This window comes from Moschus berezovskii, chromosome 15 (genome assembly GCF_049115385.1).
Source record: "Moschus berezovskii isolate FMDL1 chromosome 15, NW_MosBer_1.0, whole genome shotgun sequence".
NCBI classification, from domain to species: domain Eukaryota; kingdom Metazoa; phylum Chordata; class Mammalia; order Artiodactyla; family Moschidae; genus Moschus; species Moschus berezovskii.
The window spans coordinates 74962646-74981043 of NC_142474.1; the positions used below are offsets into that span (position 1 = coordinate 74962646).

Consider the following 18398-nt stretch of genomic DNA (forward strand, 5'->3'; position numbering starts at 1 on the left):
GAGCGGCTGGGGGCGGGGCTTGGACGGGCGCCTGGGGGCGGGGCTTGTGCGGGCGGCGAGCCCGGCGGTGCCTGCGCCGGGTGCGTGAGAGCCGTGCAGCCTCGTGGGCGGTGAGAGCGGGGGGCGCTGCCCGGCGTCGGGGGTCGTGAGAGCGGGGGGCGCGGGAAGGGCCGCTGAGGCGGGGGCGGCGTGTGAGCGGTGAGCCGGGTCGGCGCGGCAGGGGGCGTGTGAGCCGGAAATGGGGCCCTGTGGGTGGGAAACGCGCGCCGGGGCCCCGGGGCCCTGTGAGCCCTGAGTGCGGGCGGTCACAGTCTGGCCTGAGGGGCAGCAGCTGGCGGTCGAACCTCCGCGTGGGGCCGGCGGGGCGCCCGGAGAAACTGCGAGGCAGCGGTGGGCTTGGCCAGTGTGTGCGTCCTGCAGCCTCCAGGTTCCGAATTGTTAATTTGAGGATAACGACAGTATCTTGATTTTTCTACCCTACACTTTGGGTTGTGAAGTGACCTTTATCTAAAAATTGCTGTATTTTCCAGGTCAGTCTATAGCCAAATGTTTGTGTCTCTTCCTTCCGTTCGCCCCTCGATTTTTATTGGAGTACAGTTGATTTCCAGTATTGTGTTAGTGCCAGGTATGCTGCAAAATTTATCATTTTTGTGTGTATATGTATTTCCGCTCTTTTTAAAAGCATTTTTTCCATATGGGCTGTTACAGAATGTTGAGTGCCATGTGCTATAGAGTTGGTCCCCATTAGTTATCTATAACACAATAGTGTGTAGTGTGTGTGTGTGTCAGTCCCAGTCTCCCAACCACATGTATGTTTCTTTGGTACATGTGCGTGTGTAAAACTGCTAGAGAGGGTCAGAGAGAAACAGGCTGAATTATGGGTATTTACCACTTCGGCCTTGAAAAGATAGTTCTCGAAACTTGAAAGTATTACTGCGTTTGGCCTGTCAAGTTGATCTGCAAGGAACATTTCAAGAGACGCAAGAGCATGGGGGGTAGCGATAAACATGCAGGCTTATGACAACAGCAGTTTCTTTAGTGATGTTTTTACCAAGGGGTTCGCTGATCGCTCAGTTGGTAAAGAATCTGCCTGCAATGCAGGAGACCTCGGTTCGATTCCTGGGTCAGGAAGATCCCCTGGAGCAGGGAAAGGCTACCCACTCCAGTATTCTGGCCAGGAGAGTTCCATGGACTGTATAGTGCATGGGGTGGCAAAGAGGCGGACAGGACTGAGCAACTTTCACTTTTACGCTAATAATGCAAAGCATTTTTGACGTGCAGAGTACCTTTATGGCAGCCGTACTTGAAGTAACAGAGAGTAAGGGTGCCCTGTTTGAAGGTGGCACCAATGGAAAGAGAGGAAGGGCCTGCTCTCTTCGTTACAGGCGGCTGCTGCCTGGTGATCCAGCGCGATGCCTGAAGTCAGCATCATGGTTGTGACACTTCGCAGCTGTGGGATCTTGGCAAAACCTGTCATAACTGGGTAAAACGTGGGCAGTTTTTGAAAGTAGGATATTTTCTTAGAAAGGGTTTAGGAAGTCTTCATGCAAGTCAGTATTAATTTTAACGGAGTATCTCTGAGAACCTTCCACAGAAGTATATGGATCGTTTATCTGGAGCTGCTGGTCAAAGAGGAAAAAAGACATTAAAAGGACAAGTAGAAGGTAAGACTGGATTTGATAGAAAAGTCATTTGACAGAACGTTGAATTAAAATGGGACTGCTGCCGCATTCTAGTAGCCAAAGCAAATCACCTGTCGGATACATAGTGAGGAAAAAGTCGAGGAGGGAAATAGTGTATCTTATCAGGTGTCAGCCACAGATTAAATTGAGAATGCCTCTTAAGGAGCTAAATTATGAGTTCCTGGATTTCCTTGGAGGTCTGGTCCAATGGTTAAGACTGTGCGGTTAAGAGTCTCCGATGCAGGGAGTGCAGTTTCGATCCCTGGTCAGTGTGATCCATGGCCAAAAGAAAAAAATTATTAGTTCTGTTTCAAGATACTCTACAACCTCCGGAAGGTTGAGAAATAAGAGGAAAGAAGGAATGAAGGATGAGAGAGGCATAGGGTACAGGGAGGAAATGAAGGATCAGGAAGCACGGGTCTATGGGGGAAGGTGGCAAGAAATAAGATAGGTCTTTCGAAAAGGGAGAGTATTTGACATGGGCGATGAATTGGAAGTGAGCTTGTCCGAGAAGAACAGCAGAGTTTTCCCCGTCTTCTTGTTTTCCTGTCTGTAGAAGGCATTCAGGATTGAGGTCCCTGGGCACGCAGAGGTGTGTGTTAGCGTCTGTGCAGGAACACGGGCATAGGTACTCAGCTGTAAATGTGTGCAGATTGATGTCATATAAGATGCTGCTGCTTTTTAGGATGGTGTCACATAGGCCAAAACAAGAGAAATTTTGTTTGGTTTCTGATTGTTTTGTTCATTGATGTTTGGATGAATTTGTGAATGAATCCTTGAGATGTTTGTGTGCCTGTAACCTGATGAATTCTGGTATTTCCCAAAAGATTTCTTAAAGTTTTAGATCATTGGAAGTATTTCTTAAAGAAGTAAATATTCAGCTGAAGATTAAGATTAATATAAGCTGTCATTTGATACAGTGGTTTAAATCTATGTTTTAAATATTCTGTCTTATATCTGAACATTCTAAGTAATTTTAACAAAACTTACAGATTTCTTAGCAGAACTCGACGTAGAAATGACATGAGAGGAAGAACAAGAAAAATCTGATGGAGATGAAAAGAACCATTCACAGGTATGTAAAAATGTAAATTTCAATTTCTGGTTTAATACTGTTTTCTCTTCTTTAACAACATAATATAGTTTGCAACAGAGTTCATAACAAATAAAATTACCTTTCAAAAGTAGCGTTTTAGAATCGACAGATGATCATTAAGTTTTTATAGCACGTCAATTACAAAACTGAAAATATTGTTAGAATCCATTATAATTTATAGCTTGTTTTGGGAATTGAGGCAAAAAACTCTCCTGACTATTGTTTACTTTTTCCATTTTTGTAATTTCTTTATATGATAAAGAAGGTGAGATCAAATCCTGAATCATAGGATTAAAGAGTTGAATTTATGAACAATAGGACAATGATGGTCCCTGACCTGGATACGTGTAAAGAGAAATCATTGCCACTGGTCAAGGTTTTCCGTTGAAACTGCCAGTCACTGATGCCAAGACTAAAGATTCATTCTGTCTGATATCTCGGCATAGTTGACTTCAGTTCAGTTCAGTTCAGCCGCTCAGTCGTGTCCAACTCTTTGTGACCCCGTGGGCTGCAGCACGCCAGGCCTCCCTGTCTGTCACCAATTCTCGGAGTTTACCCAAACTCGTGTCCATTGAGTCACTGATGCCATCCAACCATCTCATCCTCTGTCGTCTCCTTCTTCTCCCGCCTTCAGTCTTTCCCAGCATCAAGGTCTTTTCAAATGAGTCAGCTCTTCGCATCAGGTGGCCAAAGTATTGGAGTTTCAGCTTCAACATCAGTCCTTCCAATGAACACTCAGGACTGACCTCCTTTAGGATGGACTTCGGGATGAACATTCAGCGACAGAGTAGGTCATAGAATCAGCCCAACTGCCTATTAAAAGAATTGAACCTTCCAGATTTGACCTTTGTTGTTCGGGTACAAATAATAACTTTATAACTTCTTTCATTTCCAGGTGGGAAGTCAGTGAATATTATTAAAAATGCTTTATCCACTCTCATCAGTGGCTGTCAGGATTTAATATAACTGAATGTAGGGCTTCCCAGGTAGCTCAGCTGGTAAAGAATCCACCTGCAATGCAGGAGACCCTGGTTCAATTCCTGTGTCAGGAAGTTCCCCCGGTGAAAGGGATAGGATACCCGCTCCAGTATCGTTGGGAGACCTGGGTTCAATCCCTGGGTTGGGAAGGTCCCCTGAAGGAGGTTGTGGCAACCCACTCCATGTTCTTGCCTGGAGAATCCCCACGGACAGAGGATCCGGGCAGGCTGCAGTCCTAGGGGATGCATAGAGTCTCAGACAGGACTGAGCACACACATAACTGAATGCAAGCAGGTAACATGTATCGATGTGTAGCATTGTCAACATATATGATTTGCATTAATTTAGGAGTTGGTTCCTCTTTCCGATTGGTGTTAATAGATTTTGGCTAATAGTAATATAAAGTTTGTCAGTTCTCCAGATACTAGTCCTTAAAAAAATAAAGAAGCTTTCAAATGTACTGTAGGGACTCCCTGTTCAAGATATAGTGAGGGGAAATATTTTTAAGGGAAGCCAGCCTTTATAGCATTAAAAATCATCTCCTAATTCATTTTTGGTAGATTTAATATACATGAATTAATTCAAACACACAGGGGCAAAATTGGTTTTTGAATTCATGTTTTTCTCCTATTTTCGGGTAAGGCAAGTTATTTTTCACTTAACCACAGAAGGGTAAGGTGAGGACGAGTGCCTTTGGCCAGAAGTCATTTCAGTGACCAGTCCCCTTGGAAACTGCACTGAGGCGAATACACATAAACAGCTCCATAGGCACTCTTTCCGGGTGCGGCAATGGAGAACTGGATGGTAAGTGAAGAGGAATGGGGAGTTCAAAGGAGTTTCTTGTTTTATATTCAGAGGGGAGCGTTTAGGGCATATGTGCTGTTGGAAATGAGCCAGCAGAGGACGTGTCTATTGAGTTGAATCTTGTTTCCATTTCCAGTGTTGGAAAGCTTATTGATTGTATGACATTATCTTTAAACTATTACAGTAAACTAATTGTACATAATACTTCTGTTCATGTATAGTTTTATGGTAAGGGCTTGTTCATTGGATCCAAAATGTAATATTCTTGTGTAATTGAATATGCAGATGATTACTTCAATTAGTTCTATCATACATAGATTTTTAAAAATTATAGAATCATGTATATACAAGCACTGAATAGGATCGAGTCATTCCTTGATGATTCTGGATGATCATATCATCGTGAGTAGCTACGGTTTTGTAAGGTACTCTGAAATATCACAGCATATTAACTTCATGTTGTTTATGGATTCCTGGGAAAAGGGGAAATTCTTGTTTATATTCAGTAGAGAAAGCTATTGACAATGTTTCATTAATTATTATTTCTGGAGCATAAAGTTCTAAATGACTAAAACCATCCTTCCCATACTAAGAGTGTCGTTAACACATGTCTGCTCAATAAGTGCATGTCAGATGCATGAAGAAACTGCAGAATGGTTCCATGAATGCCTATGGATGAATTTCTTTACAAAAGGCAAGTCTTTATTGCAGGTAGATTTCCAATATTGCCTACATGGAAAGATGTTTGATTTGTTTAGAAATATTTTAAGATTCAGAAATTATTATTTATAGTTATTAGTAGACTAATGGAATAATAATATAGATTCATTTGCTATCATATTACTTGCAAAGACTTATTTAAATCTTACGTTCTCAGCATGTACAGTGTTGAGGCCAGGTTTCCTGGGTTTGAATTCTGGGTCTGTTGGTGACCTGCTGTGTGGGCTTGGGCAAGATCCTCAGCCTTTCCGTGCTCCATTTCTCCCTATGTAGAGGACCTAATGTATTACCTATCTCCAAGAATTACCGTGAGGATTAAAAATGCCTTAAGACATGTCAAGTGCTTATAAGAATGCATAGCAGTTGCATGGGAAGTCCTCAGAAGGCTAATATCATGGTTACTATGGTTTTCTTAAAAATGGGTTTCTTACTTATGAGGAATTAAAGAATACCTCCCAAATAGGTTATATTGCCATAAAAGGTAGTTCTTACTGAAAATGATTCCTACCAAAAACCCTGGTATACTGCTTCCTATCAAATAACACCAGTAACGTTACGTTTTTCCTTTTCCTTTGATCTAAATTCAATGCTTTATTAGTATTATTCATATATTTTCTTTATCCATTAATGCTGCTGGTGCTGCTGCTGCTAAGTGGCTTCAGTGGTGGCCAACTCTGTGCGACCCCATGGACTGCATCCTACCAGGCTTCTCCGCCCATGGGATTTTCCAGGCCGAGTACTGGAGTGGGTTGCCATTGCCTTCTCCCCAATAATGCTACTCTTATTTATTGTTTAATCCTTCAGTAAAAGATTACTTCCCAGTGCAACGGTTTTATGGAAAAAGCCAAAGTTTAAGTATTGTTTGTATTTTTAAGTATTTAATATTAGCCTGAGAAGAATCATTTGTCATTTTAGGGCTGCAAAGAAAACATCTAATGAAAAGAACAAGGTATAATAAAAAAAGTTAATTATAAAGAATATTATCCTAGTAAAAAATATTTTGTAAAAGGAATAGTGGCAAAACAGAAAATCTTCATTTGTTGTAGAGACATACACTTGGAGAACTTAATTTAGAAACACTATTGATCACATTATCGTTCTGATAAAAATCTGTCCTTTTAAGAAGTGTCTGGTTTTCATTTAATGACGAGCTTATTATCACCCTTGTACAGTTAGTATATTTTATCAATAGTTTAAGGACACTGTGAAACAGGATTATTTATGTGTAGGTCAAAGCACAGATTAATGCCGTGAGCTACCTGAATGACTTCACTCAGTCATCTGAAAGTGCTTCCCAGGATGGTGATGTCTTTACTCTAAGAATTGCACGTTGCAAGTGGAACCACTTGGCTTGAGGTGTAAAGCGAGGACCGTGGTGTGAATATGAATACGGAGCCTGTTTGTGTATCGTGTGGTAATGCACGCTCACCTTGTCTAGCACTGCTCTAGAGCTGCGGATATATCATGGTGCTGTGCATCTTGGAAATATGTTTTGTGTTGAAAGACGGTGACAGAGAGTGTATCCGCTGAGCCTCTGATCGTCCTCGCTGTACCTGAATTTATAATGATTACATGCACATGTTTGTGATTATTTTATTTCTCTTTCTCTTCTACTAGACTGCAAGCTAAACAAGAGCCAGGGTCGTCTGTTTTATCTGGAGAGCTTAGGATACTGTCTTCTACGTGGTTGACACTCAGTCTTTGCTCAGTGTATGGAGGCGTGAACGTGAAAGGCGCATCCTTTATGCTCAGAAATTGCTCACATCAGTGTGTTTCTATTTCTCTGTGTTTTCTTCCTGCTGCAGATTGTGTTAGCTTGTGGAAACTTCGGGATGCAATGGTTTGGTGTGAAAGATGAATGGAACTTTAAACAAGCCACTGTGACCTACTCAGAGGAGAAATTAAAAAACTCAAGAATAAGGCTGGCGAGCTTCAGAAAGAACCGTCCCAAAGAAAAGAGGTGAGTCACACTTACGGATCAGAAAGTGGAGTGGCAGCGAGAGCTTGGCAGCTGGAGGTACTGCACATCCTAGTTTTAATGAAATATTTGAACTGTTATTTACTTTAATACTGCAGAGACGTAGCTGTGTTATAATTTTTAACTTGCCCTCTGGGATTTTACAGGGGAGAACACGTTGTTAGTATTGTGGAATGTGAAATTCATGGAAATAATATAAGGTCTTAACAGTGAATGCTTCTAATGACTTAATGTATATTTTTCCAAATCATCGTTTTCATGATCATACAGAAGTCCACCATAACAGAAACCTCATTCATGATTCAACAGATTGACTTTCGGTTGTTTTTCACTTTTGTGTCTCATGTTTAATACAACAAGGAATATCTGTTCTACAGATCCATTTCTACATTTCTAATTATTTTGAATTCATTTTCTTTAATAATAGTGTATTATTTGGTTAAAGTATGAGAACGTTTGAAAGCGGTCTTTGATCCATATTTCTAAAATATTTTTAAGAAAGTTTAGATTAATTTTCATTCCCACCCACAGAAGTATGAAGGGGTCATTTTTCTCAAGACAGAAAAAAAATAATTATGCTGTTTTATTCTTAACCCTCTGCAGGAAAACAGTGATCATTATTAAGTGTTCTTCATTGTATTTCCCCCCATATTACTATTAAACATAATGAAGAGGGAATGAAAGTTACTGCAGCAGCGAATAGTCTCATGTTTTTATACGAAGAGCTCTATAAATTTTGCAGATTGACTTTCAAGCAAGAAGAAGAGAATAGAAGCAATGCTGATATGTCATATGAAAAAAATAGGGAGCAGTTAAGAAGAAAGGAAGACCAATACAGTAAAGAAGCTGAAATGAAACAGCAGCTTGGACTCCCTGTCAGAGCACTCGATGGAACTGAAGACGGAGAAACGATCTGAATCAGGTAGAGTAATCGTTGGTGAAACTTTCAAATTTCTAACACCATTTCATCCGTATTATTTATAATACCCTCTTATTTAATATGAATTATTTAGATTTCAAACGAAATGTTATTTCAACCTAGGTATGAGCTGTGACGTGCAGAGTTTAAGTGATTAGTTTCTTGCCATTCCTGGCTTCTAGTAGATCTGTGTGTGTTTTCTGAGTGGAGGAACGGATGTGCTGCTGCTGCTGCTGCTGCTGCTGTCGTCATGTCAGTCATGTCCGACTCTGTGTGACCCGAACACAGCAGCCCACCAGCCTCCGTGGTCCCTGGGATTCTCCACGCAGGAACACTGGAGTAGGTTGCCATTTCCTTCTCCAGTGCATGAAAGTGAAAAGTGAAAGTAAAGTCCCTTAGTCGTGTCCGACTCTTAGCGACCCCACCGATTACAGGCTACCAGGCTCCTCCACCCATGGGATTTTCCAGGCATGAGTACTGGAGTGGGTGGCCATTGCCTTCTCCAAGGAATGGATGTAACTTGAGCTTAGTTATTAACATAATGATTTGCACTTTGGATACATTAGACCGAGTAATCTTCTTAATTCCAGTCCATGTATTTTGGCTTTTTTAATGTTAAAAAAGAGGCTAACTTGCCTTGAGACTGTGAAGGAACTAGTTAAATGCTTTGTAAAGAAATTTCCTTTCACAGTACTACGTCTTCATGTTTTTGCTCTGTGATAAATTTAGCTGACATTTAAATTAAGATCCGAGTTAATCACATGGGATAAAGATCCTGGTGTTTTAAAAGGCTACTTCCTTTAAACAGTTTTATTTCATTTTATATTCTTCTTCTAAGCTTTTAACTGTTTTTTTTTTTTTTTCTTTTCTTTTAATGATATGGGCCCCAAAACTCCATGTAGTGTCTCTGCAGGTTGTGGAAGAGCGACATATGACACTTAGAAGCAGCTTTCTGGAGAACAGAATGCCAGAATCTTATAGGAGGGAATCCTGGCCAATCAGCTTGCCAAACAGAAGCAAAAAGAAATGGCTAATAAGGAAATGAATTCTGAGGTATTTTCTGTAGTCATGTATGTGTGTGTATGTATCTGTGTATGTATATATTTTATAAAGGAAGCGTATGTACCACAGAAAGTATAGAGGCTTGTGAAAGCCTATACATCTATATTTTGAGGCGGGATGACATTTTTCATGTGTCGGATAAAGTAACATTTGTAATTCCGATCCATTTGTCTACAGCAGTCCAGGTAGGGACATACGATGAGCTCATCCAAGGAGAGGACTTTAATATTTTCCAAAGGAATTGACCTCAAAATTCTTGCAACTGTATCGGAGGAACTGGCACCCTCCTCCGATTGGGCTTTAGGCCAGGAGGACGGCGTGTGCTCCCCCATCGACTGCACTCCACAGCCAGGTCCCTCTGCTCTGGAGTGAGCGTGTGTGTCACTCCACTCACGTCCTCACCTTCAGTGTCTAAACCAGCGTCCGTCTTGGCTCCACTGTCATTTCTTTAACCAGTGCCCTGTCACCGACCTTTGCACATCATTTACAGATTTCCAATTTGTAAAAACTGCAAGATCAGTTGTAAAAGCATTTTTGAACACTTTAAAAAGTAACTTCTTCAGAATAAACTTATACAAGTCCCGCCTCCTCTGCTCCCCACCCCCCAAGGAAAACTGTTCCTCTTGCTACTAGCAATAGATGCTCTTAGTTTCTGGCAGTGATTTCCCTTCCTTGATGGATGATTTAGGGTGGTTTGTAACTCCTGCTGATGGTGAGGAGGGAGCATCTGGGAGACGCAGAGGCTGTGCTGTGGATGCCGTTCTCGTGAGAAAATCAACACCGTGCTCCATGTAGTGTCCTATTTCAGTACGAGGAACTTTTGGAAACAGTGATGGATGCGACATAACATGTATTTAGTGATAATTAGTAAGTGTGTTTCGTTGTCTTTCGCCCTGTCTTACTATTTTAAACATTACAAAAAAGTATTGAAAGTTATGGCAGCAGCAGATAATCTCATGCTTGTCTAGGAAGCGCTCTCTAAATTTTACCCATCTCTCATAAGTGTCTGCCCCATGAGTGAAGGTGGAGGATTGTTTTGTGTTGATATGTTTGTACTGAAGAAGTGAGTGTGGTTTGATGTCAGAGGACTAGTAGGGTCAGAAGACCTGGTGAAAAGCCTGCAGCGTGCTTATATTTCTAACTTCTTTCTTTCTGGAATCATTATACCTATGAGTTAATGGATGTTTGTAGGAGTGCTTAGTGCAGCTATCAATAGGTATAATTCTTGTAGTGGACTGATTAATTTTTTACAAACTTTAATCTGTTTAGATTTGTACAGAGCTAAGGCTCTTGCTTTGGGGTAGCTGTATAAGTTAGGTATCAGATGTATTTTTTTTAAAGCTAGCAAGTGGTGGTGTTTATTGGAGGTATTTTTCATATTTCTTGGGATAAGTTTATTTTTCTTCATGTCAATTTAATTTGGGAAATATTTCAGCCTTGAATCGTTTACTCTATGGCCTCTCAACTGTTTAAAGGCATCTACTTGTCATTCACTCATAATTAGGGACTCAGGTGGTGAGCTTTACCCAAACACTTCTTGATTTACTCTTCCATTTGCTACTTATGATTCACTTAGAACATTTTTGCAAACAGTTTGTTCATAATTGTGATTTTCCATTCAATCAGTTCAGTTCAGTTCAGTCACTCAGTCGTGTCCGACTCTTCACGACCCCACGGACTGCAACACGCCAGGCATCCCTGTCTGGCACCAACATTTGGAGTTTATTCAAACTCATATCCATTGAGTTGGTGATGCTATCCAACCATCTCATCCTCTTTCATCCCTTTCTCCTCCTACCTTCAATCTTTCCCAGCATCAGTTCAGTTCAGTCGCTCAGTCGTGTCCGACTCTTTGTGAGCCCACGAACCACAGCACGCCAGGCCTCCCTGTCCATAACCAACTCCCCACATCCACCCAAACCCATGACCATCAAGTCGATGATGTCATCCAGCCATCTCATCCTCTGTCATCCCCTTCTCCTCCTGCCCTCAATCTTTCCCAGCTTCAGAGTCTTTATCAATGGGTCAGCTCTTTGCGTCATGTGGCCAAAGTTTTGGAGTTTCAGCTTCAGCATCAGTCCTTCCAAAGAATGTTCAGGACTGATTTCCTTTAGGATCGACGGGTTGGAGCTCCCTGGAATCCAAGGGACTCTCAGGAGTCTTCTCCAACACTACAGCTCAATAGCATCAATTCATCTGCACTTAGCTTTCTTTATAGTCCAACTCTCACATCCATACATGACTACTGGAAAAACCATAGCCTTGACTAGAAGGACCTTTGTTGGCAGTGTAATGTCCCTGCCTTTTAATATGCTGTCTAGGTTGGTCATGACTTTCCTGCCAAGGAGTAAGCGTCTTTTCATTTCATGGCTGCAGTCACCATCTTCTGTGATATTGGAGCCCGAAAAAACAAAGTCAGCCACTGTTTCCCCATCTTTTGTCATGAAGTGATGGTCCCGGATGCCATGATCTTTCTGAATGTTGCGCTTTAGCCAACATTTTCACTCTCCTATTTCACTTTCATCTACAGGCTCTTTAGTTCTTCTTCACTTTCTGCCATAAGGGTGGTGTCATCTGCATATCTGAGTTATTAATATTTCTTCCCGTGGTCTTGTTTCCAGCTTGTGCTTCATCCAGCCCAGCATTTCTAATGATGTACTCTGCATCTAAGTTCAATAAGCAGGGTGGCAGTATACAGCCGTGACGTACTCCTTTCCCCATTTGGACCCAGTCTGTTGTTCCGTGTCCCGTTCTAACTGTTGCTTCCCGACCTGCATACAGATTTCTCAAGAGGCCGGTCAGGTGGTCTGCTCTTCCCATCTCTTTAAGAATTTTCCACAGTTTGTGGTGATCCACACAGTCAAAGGATTTATCATAGTCAATAAAGCAGAAGTACTAAGATCATGACATCTGGTCCCATTATTTCATGGGAAATAGATGGGGAAACAGTGGAAACAGTCTCAGACTTTATTTTTTTGGGCTCCAAAATCACTGCGGATGCTGATTGCAGCCATGAAATTAAAAGACGCTTACTCCTTGGAAGGAAAGCTATGACCAACTTATATAGCATATTAAAAAGCGAGACATTTCTTTGCCAACCAAGGTCCGTCTAGTCAAGGCTATGGTTTTTCCCGTGGTCATGTATGGATGTGAGAGTTGGACTGTGAAGAAAGCTGATCGCCGAAGAATTGATGCTTTTGAACTGTGATGTTGGAGAAGACTCTTGAGAATCCCTTGGACTGCAAGGAGATCCGTCCATTCTAAAGGAGATCAGTCCTGGGTGTTCATTGGAAGGACTGATGCTAAAGCTGAAACTGCAATACTTTGGCCACCTCATGCGACAAGTTGACTCACTGGAAAAGACTCTGATGCTGGGAGGGATTGGGGGCAGGAGGAGAAGGGGACGACAAGAGAATGAGATGGCTGGATGGCATCACCGACTCAATGGAGGTGGCTTTGAGTGAACTCAGCGAGTTGGTAATGGACAGGGAGGCCTGGCGTGCTGTGATTCATGGGGTCGCAAAGAGTTGGACACGACTGAGCCACTAAACTGAAAGCAGAGTAGATGTTTTCTGGGACTCTCTTGCTTTTTCAGTGATCCAACGGATGTTGCCATTTTGATCTCTGGTTCCTCTGCCTTTTCTAAAGCCAGCTTGAACATCTGGATGTTCACGTTTCACGTAATTTGAAGTCTGGCTTGGAGAATTCTCATTTTAAGGATGAATTACTATCGTTTGGATATGCGCGTATCCACTAAGGCTGAAGGGCAGCAGGATTTGAGAGTAGCAGGGATGGAGTGAGTCAGGGATTGGGCTGTAGGGGCTGCGGTCCAGAGGCAGGTGGAGGCAAGGTTATCGAGGCTTTTTGGAGGCCATGGGAGAAACCTCGTTTTTTAAATTCCATTTTTCTTTTATGTTGGAAAGTACTTGATTTCCAATTTTGTGTTAGTTTCAGATGGATAGCACGTTGATTCAGTTATATGTATACATATATCCAATCTTGTTTAGATTTTTTTTCCCATGTAGGTGACCACAGAATATCGAGTAGAGTTCCCTGTGCTATGCTGGTCCTTGTGGTTAGCCAAGGGCAAAGGTGGGGAGGAGGGATAAGCTAGGAGTCTGGGATTAACTTAGACACATTCCTAGATATAAAATAGATTAGCCATAAGGGAATGGCCTCATTTTTTCGCTGAGATAGGAATCTGTTGGAAAGATCTGAGCACTGGATAGAATATGTGAGGATCTCTGAAGTTAATCACACCTCTAGTAAGAAGGGCACAGTGTTCCACAGCGTGGAATTTCCCACCACTTGTCCCACATTCGCACCTGTTTCTTTCTGGACATGAGGTGGTGAAGCTCTGCAGATTTAAAGAGAGGGGCAGGTCGTGGACACCGGGTCTGCGTCTTTTTTCTGAGTAACTTGATAGGGAAGGCCAGAGGGTGGCCCCTTCTGAGTCTGTAAGCAGCTTCGGTGAGGAGGGAAAGAAGGCGAGGAGATGCCTGTGGTGATGGTTTTCAGAGTCCGTCAGTCCAGTTCAGTTGTCGCTCAGTCATTCCTTGACGCTCTGCAACCCCTGGACTGCGTGCAGCCCATCAGGCCTCCCTGTCCATCACCAACTCCCGGAGCCTGCTCAAACGCACGTCCATCGAGTCGGTGATGCCATCCAGCCCGCTCATCCTCTGTCGTCCCCCTTTTCTCCTGCCTTCAGTCTTTCCCAGCATCAGGGTCTTTTCTAATGAGTCAGTTCTCCGCATCAGGTGGCCAGAGTATTGGACCTTCAGCATCAGTCCTTCCAATGAATATTCAGGACTGATTTCCTTTAGGATTGACTGGTTGGATCTCCTTGCAGTCCAAGGGACTCTCAGGAGTCTTCTCCAACACCACGGTTCAAAAGCATCAATTCTTTGGTGCTCACCTTTCTTGATGAGACAGCTCTCACATCCGTACATGACTACTGGAACAACCGTAGCTTTGACTAGATGGACCTTTGTTGATAAAGTAATGTCTCTGGTTTCTAATAATGCTGTCTATGTTTGTCATAGTTTTCTTGGAAGAAGCAAGCATCTTAATTTCATGGCTGCAGTCACCATCTGCATTGACTTGGAGCCCAAGAAAATCAAGTCTGTCACTGTTTTCACTGTTTCCCCATCTATTTGCCATGAAGTGATGGGAGCGGATGCCATGATCTTAGTTTTTTCAGTGTTTTTTGCAAGCCAGCTGTTTCACTCTCCTCTTTCACTTTCATCCAGGGGCTCTTTAGTTCGTCTTCGCTTTCTGCCCTAAGGGTGTTGTCATCTGCACATCTGAGGTGACTGATATTTCTCCCGAAAATCTTGATTTCTGCTTGTGCTTCCTCCAGCCCGGCTTTGGCATGATGTCCTCTGCTCTAAGTTCAATAAGCGGGGTGACAACATACAGCCTTAATGTACTCTTTTCCCAATTTGGAGCCAGTCTGTTGTTCCATGTCTGGTTCTAACTGTTGCTTCTTGACCTGCATACAGATTTTTCTGGAGGCAGGTAAGGTTATCTAGTATTCCCATCTCCTAAAGAATTTTCCACTCTTTGTTGTGATTGACAGAGTCGTAGGGTTTGACACAGTCAATAAAGCAGAAGTAGATGTTTTCCTGGAACTCTCTTGCTTTTTCTGTGATCCAGCGGATGTTGGCAATTTGATCTCTGGCTCCTCTGCCTTTTCTAAATCCAGCTTGAACATCTGGAACGTCTCGGTTTACTGTTGAACCCTGGCTTGGAGAAATTTGAGCATCACTTTGGTAGCGTGTGAGATGAAACAAAGTACATATGTTGGCGTTGTGTATTATTAACATAATAGTAAAGTGAGTTGATAATCTCAGTGACAGAGCATCTCATTAGGCAGTTGTGAGACACCTCCGACAAGAACTGGCTGACACCCGAAGAAAGCAGTCTGTTTCGGAGGCGTCACTGGAGGTCACGTCACGTTACTGTCCTAACTTAGAAGTTGAAGCACAGGGTTTAAGGAACAACTAACTTCAACTCACAAGTCAGGTAGGTGTGAAATTTGATGTGTCAGCGGTCAACACATAGGATAAAGTGTTTTAAGACACTGATTTTCATAGACAGCTTTCTTTTGTACTTTCATTGCAAGTAATTTACTACAGTTTTATTATCTTTAAATGCACTTGTTTCTTAAACTCTGACTTTCATTCTGCCATTTGCACTGTATCTTTTTTTCTTAGATTAGATACCCTTAGAACAGTTGGGAATTGTGCCTCATTCTTCACAGAATTTGATAGACGTTTTTTAGAGATAGCTGGATTACCGAGATGAGGCAAGCCAGATAAAAATCAGAGGATAATGTTTAATGAAATGTTCCAGAAAATTGTCATTTCGCATCTTCACAGTTGTGAAAGGCTGCAGAATTGTGTATATTTATTTTGTGAAATTAAGAATAACTTGTGCAGAAAGCGTTTTAAACAAAGCAGTTGAAGTTAGGCATTGACTTCTTTTCTTTTCATTTTAGATATACTATAAAGGCATGGAGGTACTCAGGTGGTGTATAGTATGTTTATCCACACAGGAGAATTAAGAAGATTATCTAGATCCTGCCACTGAAGTTTTTTAAGAAGCTGTTGAGGTATAATTCATGTATCATTCAGTTCACCCCCTCAACACGTGTAGTTCAGTATCTCTTAGTCTAGAGAGGTGTCACCTGTGACCACAGTCAAATTTAGAGCATTTCCATCAGCCCCCTAAAGAAACCCTGCATCCCGTAGCCACCACCTATGCCCCGCCCCATCTTCCTTAGTCCCAGTCAATCCCCAGGCGTGGAGACATGCCTGTTCTGGGTATTTTATATAAATGGAATCATACAGTATGTGCTCCTTTGGGATTAGTGTTTCTCATTTGGCGTTATGTTTTCGAGGTTCATCCATTGTGATGAACTCCTGGGGACCCCTGAATGGGTTCTCCAACTAGTTTTGCATTTTCCAGAGTGTCATGGGAATAGAATTGTGTATCTTGCTTTTTTTAAAATATTGTCGTCCTTTTTATAGATTTTCTTTCTCTTGGGTAAATGCCTTGGATGGGTTTGCGCGATCGTAAGTTAAGTGTCTGATTGCCTTTATGAGATAATGCAAAGCTGTTTTCCAAGGTGACTCGACCCTTTTGCATTTGCATTAGCCTTGTGTGAGGCATCCAGTTGTTCCTCATGCTCGTCTGTGCTCGGTATTGTCAGTTTTAAGACAAGGGGACATTCTAATCTGTGTGCGGTGCAGGCTCAGTGTGGGCTTAGAAATGCTTCCACCTGTGAGTGTGACCGGACGGTCTTTGTCTTTTCCTGACTCATATCACTAAACGCGCGGTGTTCAGGGTTCACCTGTGTTGTCACCATTGGCCGAATTTCCTTCTTTCCTGTGGCTGAATAATATTCCATTCTGTGTGTGTATACATATGCCACATTTTTCTCCATTTGTTGATGAATACAGGTTGTTTCCATGTCTTGGCTTTTGTGATTCATGATTCAGTGAACATGGTACTGATTTCTTAGAGGTCCTGATGTCGTTTTGTTTGTGTATATACTCAGAAGAGGGTTTTCTGGATGGTCGTTCTATTTTTAACTTTTTGAGGGTCCTGCATTTGGACTGTTGCCCATAATGACTCCCAGTTTCCATTCCCCCCAATGATGCACAGATGTTCTCTTTTATCCATATCCTTGCTAACACATATTATCTTTCATTTGTTGGATCACAGCCATAGTAACAGGCTTCCTTGGTAGTTCAGACAGTAAAGAACCTACCTGCAATGCAGGAGACCTGGATTTGACTCCTAGGTCCCGGAGATCCCCTGGAGAAGGGAATAGCTACCGACTCCAGTATTTTTGCCTGGAGAATTCCAGGGAGAGAGGAAACCGGTGGGCTGCAGTCCATGAGGTCACAAAGTCAGACAGGACTGAGTGACTAACACACTCATACAGCCATAGTAAGAGGCACGAGGTGCTATCCCGTTACGGCTTTGGTTTGCATTTCCTTGATGATGAGCTGGCCATTTTGTATGTCTGTTCAGAACCTTCACCTATTTTTCAACAGTCAGGTTGTTTTGCTGTTTACTTGCATGAGTTCCCTATATATTTTGGACCAGATTGATGGCTTGCAAATTATTTCCTCTCAGGTCATAGGTCACCCTTTCATTTTATTGTTTTCTGTTATGACCACCCTAGACAGCATATTAAAAAGCAGAGACATTACTTTGCCACCGAAGGTCCGTCTCGTCAAGGCTATGGTTTTTCCAGTAGTCATGTATGGATGTGAGAGTTGGACTGTAAAGAAGGCTGAGTGCCAAAGAATTGATGCTTTTGAACTGTGGTGTTGGAGAAGACTTGAGAGTCCCTTGGACTGCAAGGAGATCCAGCCAGTCCACCCTAAAGGAGGATGGGTGTGCCTGGGTGTTCACTGGCCACCTGATGTGAGGAGCTAATTCATTTGAAAAGACCCTGATGCTGGGAAAGATTGAGTGAAGCTGGAGAAGGGGACAACAGAGGATGAGATGGTTGGATGGCATCACCCACTCAATGTACATGAGTTTGAGTAAGCTCTGGGAGTTGGTGATGGACAGGGAGGCCTGGCATGCAGCCGTCCATGGGGTCGCAAAGAGTTGGACACAACTGAGTGACTGAACTGAACTTGCTGCACAGAAGCTTATTTTGGTGTAATCCAGTTTATCAATTTTTCCTTTTGTTGCCTGTCTTTCTAGGGTCCTGTCTAGAAAATAATTGCCCACACCAGTGTCAAGGTGTTTGGTTTTTTTTTTTCTAGGTTCAGTTCTTACCTAAAATCTTTACTTTGAGTTAGTTTTTGTATATGGTGTGAAATAGGGTCAGTTTCATTCATCTGCATGTGAATACAGTTTTCCAAACATAATTTGTTAAACTAATCTTCTCCATTGTACGCTCTTGGAAGCTTTACTGTCGATTATTTGACCGTAAAAGTGTGTATTTATTTCTGGAATCTCAATTCTGTACCACTGGTCATTGTTTTTTGTGTCTGTACCATGCTGTTTTCATTACTGTACCTTTTAATATAATTTGAAATCAGGCACACTGATGCCTCCAGCTTTGTTCTCTTTTGGAGGTTCTTTGACTATTCAGCATCTTTTGCAGTTCACACAAAGTTGAGATATTTTTTT

General features: G+C 42.3%; 1 protein-coding gene across 1 annotated transcript in view; it reads left to right on the forward strand.

The window, feature by feature from the left end:
• Window positions 1-210: 210 nt before the first annotated feature.
• The window catches only part of LOC129556658 (ankyrin repeat domain-containing protein 26-like), a 110037-nt gene continuing 91849 nt past the window's right edge, over window positions 211-18398 (forward strand). The window contains exons 1-11 of the mRNA XM_088844268.1: window positions 211-625; window positions 1386-1664; window positions 2675-2757; window positions 3413-4560; window positions 7086-7240; window positions 8001-8180; window positions 8301-8516; window positions 9091-9230; window positions 9928-10106; window positions 15111-15263; window positions 15739-15852. The gene's annotated coding sequence lies outside the window, so the exon portion shown is untranslated. The remainder of the gene's footprint in view (window positions 626-1385; window positions 1665-2674; window positions 2758-3412; window positions 4561-7085; window positions 7241-8000; window positions 8181-8300; window positions 8517-9090; window positions 9231-9927; window positions 10107-15110; window positions 15264-15738; window positions 15853-18398) is intronic.